This window comes from Suricata suricatta, chromosome 3, assembly GCF_006229205.1.
Source record: "Suricata suricatta isolate VVHF042 chromosome 3, meerkat_22Aug2017_6uvM2_HiC, whole genome shotgun sequence".
NCBI lineage: Eukaryota > Metazoa > Chordata > Mammalia > Carnivora > Herpestidae > Suricata > Suricata suricatta.
The window spans coordinates 173,628,156-173,632,752 of NC_043702.1; the positions used below are offsets into that span (position 1 = coordinate 173,628,156).

General features: G+C 64.5%; 1 protein-coding gene across 1 annotated transcript in view; it reads right to left on the reverse strand.

The window, feature by feature from the left end:
* The window catches only part of PEAR1 (platelet endothelial aggregation receptor 1), a 17,180-nt gene extending 12,583 nt beyond the window's left edge, over nucleotides 1-4,597 (reverse strand). The window contains exon 1 of the mRNA XM_029935942.1: nucleotides 4,568-4,597. The gene's annotated coding sequence lies outside the window, so the exon portion shown is untranslated. The remainder of the gene's footprint in view (nucleotides 1-4,567) is intronic.

The window sequence follows — 4,597 nt, forward strand, 5'->3', positions numbered from 1 at the left end:
CCCCCCTCCCCCCGCCAGGCCCCTGGGGCCCCAGCGCGGCTTCCAGAGCCCCAGCCCCCCCACTTCCTCCAGGCAGCCCAGCCAGATTCCCTCAGGTGGGGAGCCCCTGCCTCCTGGTGCCCCAGCCCCCTCAGCAGGAGGGACAGGACTCTGGGTCTGCGCTCCTGGTGGACGGGCTGGAGCAGGATTTCTAAGGCAGAGAACGAGAGCGGCTTCATCCGGGCCCTTCTGCCGCAGGCGGGGTAGCGCAGGACGCACCCAGAGCCCTGAGGTGAATGCCAGCTCTCAGTTCCGGGGTCTGTAACACGGGGAAGATGAGAGCACTTCCCCTTGGAGGGCTGTCCCCAGGACTAATGAAGGAGTTACATTCGCTGTCACCAGGATGGTGGCGGGGTCCCAGGCCTCCCCAGCCCATCACTGTCCCCACTGCCCTTGGCGCTGCCGTACCCTTTGAGTCTTAATTCCAAGAAAAGCTGTTTCTTGTTTCTTTTTTCTGAAGAACCCCCAGGCTGATCCGGGAACAGGGCCTTAGCTGCTGGCACGGAGAAGGGAAGTGGGGGTAGAGGGGCCAGACCCCCCACAAAACCTGATCCCTCAGAACCGTGGGCTGCCGGCCAGGTGCATCTTCCAGCCAAAGGCGGCTGATGAGTGGGACCGCCTGGGTTCTGCTTCCCCCCAGCCCGCAGCCGGAGCACCACCTCCAGCGCCTGGCCGGGTCCCCCTGGCCCCCCTCTCATCTCTGTCTCCGTCCTCCCTCCCATCTTGGAATCCAAACGTTCTAGGGCTTACAAGTTGTCACTTACAAGCATATCACTTGAGCCCTGTGAGCCTCCATTTCCCCATCTGTAAAATGGGAGAATCACCCACACATCTCACAGGGCGCAGTGAGGGCCAGAACAGAGCCTCGGGCCAGAAGCAGCTTGGCGGACCTGTGCTGCTGCAGGAACAGAGTCCCTGACGTTCTAGGCTCTCTGCCTCTTTTTGTTTCTGTCTTGTTCCCTGTCAAAAACTCTTTGCTTTTTGCCTTTTTTCTCCTTCCTCCATCAGTTTTTTGGTCTGTGTCTTTCTGCCTCTCTCCTCCCTTTCCTATATCAAGGCTGCCAGGTCCAGTACAGTTGTGCGGTGTGTTCACTGCACCAGGGATTCCATTGTCAGGTGTGGCGCGGAAGCGGAACTCCGGCCGCACTCTGCTCACCAAGCCAAGTGTCCCGGCTGACTCCCGGCCGCCTTGCCCTGTGTCGCCCTTGTCTCTCTGTCTCTCTTCCTGTCTCTATCTCTGTTTCTCTGTGCCCTTTCCAAATCTGCCTTTGCTGCGGAGACGGGATCATTTAGTCCTTCCCACTGAGCAGTTGGACCCCAGTCGGGAGACGCCTCCCCCCCTCCATGCAGGGCCGCACTCAGACCCGGCTCCTCCAGAGGCCTGGGCTGCCCTGCTCCGGGGGCCACTGGGCCCACATGGTGCACACGCCCACACAGGGCCCCTCCCACAGGCCGGGCCGGGCCTTACAGCCAGGAATGTACGCCGGATGGAGGGACAGGAAGCCTGTGTGTGAGCCAGAGGCTGGGCGTGAAGGGGGCAGGGGTGAGGGGCCGGCCTTGTGTTCTCTGTGGCTCAGGAAACAGAAGCTAGAGGGTCCTCAGCCCGACCTGTTTACTCATCAGGAAACAGGGAAACTGCAGGGATTCTGAATCACCAAACGCGGGTCGCGTGCCCGCCGGGGTCTGGCGCCAGAGCCGGTCCGGTCCTTGCCGGCCCCCGTGGGTGCCAGGGATCGCCCTCCGTATTCACAGGCGGACACGGAGGTCTCGCATGAACTGACCGGTCATCGGGGGCAACAACAGGATCAGAACCTGCTTCAAGAACCAAGTGGTGGGTGGAGGGAAGCCCCGGATGGTACGAGCCAGGGCGCCCCCCCCCCACTCCCTGCCACCCCCAGACACCCTCGGCAGGCACAGTGCTGCTCTGGCCACGGCCCCTCTCTACTGCCCTCTGTGGACCGCCAGCAAAGGGGCCAGGCCCACCAGGGGCCCATCTCACGGCTTCTCCCAGGACCAGGACGCCCCCTCAGTGGCTGCCCCCTCCCTCCATTCCTCCGGCCCTCGGGCCAGATTGTGCTCAGCCCAGTCACCGCAGACCCCGCAGCCCAGAGGAGCCCTGGGCTGCTCTCCCCGGGACGGGGGGTCCGGCACTCCCCCAGGCCCCAGCCAAGGGCCCGGACCATGTCCCTCTGGGGGCACGTGGCCCTGAGCCAGGCCATCCCAGGAGCTCGAAGCCCCTGGAGCCCTTCCAGTCGGACGGGCACATCAAGAATCAGTGTTGGGACTGCGGGTCTGTGGTCCGGTGTCCCCGCCAGGCTGGGACACCCCACAGTCTCACTCCCCGGGACTGTTAGTGGTCAGGCCGCCCTGACGTCCCTCGCAGCCCGCACGCCTGCTCGCTCTGTTCTCACGAGGGTCTGCCTCCCCCACTGGAAGGGAGTCTGTGGGGTTAGGGCGCATTTTTGCACCCGGCTGGCAGAGGCCACATGTTTGTGCCCAGCGGACGGACTGATAAGGCCTGAGCCCCCTTCTGACCCCAGCAAGCCCTGACCTGACTCTGCGGGGCTCGGGGGCTCGGGGCAGGTGTTGGGCTCACCGGCCAGAGGAACGGGTCCCTCCCTCCAGGGCCCTCAGGACCCAGGATGGGCCCCCCCATGCCCTATGTGGGGGTGGGGCAGAGGCGGGAGAGGGGGCCCAGAGGCCTCGCGTCCCAGAGCCCCCCACATGCCATTTCCCTCTGGAGCTCCACGTGCGCATGGGCTGGACGGCCTCTTTCCACTCTCTCGGCGATTCTAAAACATGGGTGCTATATGCTTCCCATGTTATAGATAAAGAAATTCTCCAGAGAAGGGAGGTGCCTTGCCCCGGGTCACACAGGCACGCGACAGCTGAGCGGGGACCTTGGCAGTTCGATCAAACCACGAAGCCTGTGCTGTCTCTCTAGGCCCTCCTCCCCCCATGACTTCTCTCCCGTCTTCTGACCCCGGTTCCCCTGTAGCCACCCCGTTTGCTCCTTCTCTGCGTCTGCTCTGCGCTCCGAAGTCTGTCCTTCCTTCCCTCTGGCTCTCGCTTGCATTAGCCTCTGCCTTTGCCTCTGTTCCCACATCTTTGTTTCTTTTATCTCTGTTTGTGTCTTTGTCTCTCCTTCCCTATTTCCCCTTCCCTCCCGCGTCCAGGGAGGCTCTTTCCAGATGCGTCCCGGGCGGGCGGCTCACAGGAGAGGCTGGGGAGCACAGCGGTGGAGGCGCTGCCTGGCCCCAGCTCCCCTTCCCGCTGCGACAGCGGCCGGCCCCGTGACCTCTATCTCTATCCAGGTTTCCGACTCGTGCATGGGCCGCCTGGAGAGCCGGTTTCCTCCTCTGGGAAAGTCCGATAGGGAGTGGGGTGAGGCAGGAGTGAAGACGCAGAGGCCCGTCCTCGGTGTCACCTCCCAGTGAAGAGAGGGGGACAGAGGGGAGAGCCTGGCCTCCCACCCAGCCCCCACCCCTGTGGCAGGAAAGCAGTGGGCTGGGTAGACTTCAGGGGGCCTCAGGAGCAGGAGAGGAGCAGCAGGGGACAGATGACAGGAGACAGGACAAGGGCCCCCACACTCGGCTCACACGTGCACACAGGCAGCCGCTTTACTGTGGATCGGGCCGGGCTGGGGTTCAGAGAATAGCTCCCTGCCCACACCGCACCCCTGCCCAGCCCCAGCTGAGGCGGGGGTGACAGCTGACCCCTTGCCTGGAGGGGAGGTCTGGTTGAGCCTGGGAACCTCAGCCGGCACAGGCTGTTCCCGTCCCTGGGGACTGGGGTCACAGCCCAGTCCCGGGAGAGGCCACTCATAAAAGGTCAGAACAGGAGAGTGAGGAACCAGTACTGGAGGCCGGAGACAGGGTGGGGCGGGCCTGGCCTTGCTGGGGCTCCGGCAGGCCCGCCACCCCCGCCCCCTCCCCAGCCCCCACCTCCAATGGTCTGCCCAGCCCAGGGCTTTCCGAAGGTCCAGATGCTGGAGACCTTTGGCCAACTTTCTGAGCTCAGAACTGTCACAGCTACGAGGTGCCCACCTGGGCAGTCCCCTGACCCTCCGAATCTCTCCTGGGGAGGGGGCAGCACCAACTATGTATCCCCCGGATCAGGCACTGGGCTGACAAGCGGACATGTTTTTGTTCATCTGAGCCTCTACAATCCGCGGTAGGCATTGCATCCTGATTCCCCGCTTACACACGAGAAACTGAGGCACAGAAGGCCCACAGCCCGGAAGTGGCAGAGTGAACTAGAACCCGCAGCCTGGGCTCCCACGTCTCGGGGCTCCCCTCAGCCAGGAAGAGGAGCCGGCACCCCGTTCTCCGTCCAGCCCGAGGGAGTCGCGGGTTGGGGGTGGGCCGGGCCCCACTAGCAGCTCCATGTCACTTACACGCAGTCCCCCCCCCCAGGGCGACCCCAGTGCCCTCGCCCCTCCGCCGCCCCACCCTCGCGCAGGGGCACCGGGAGTCCTTCCCCGGGGCCAGGGGGCCCGCGTGGCGGACGGGGGCGCGCAGTCACTCACCTGCCTCGGACCCGGGCTGTCGCCGGCCTG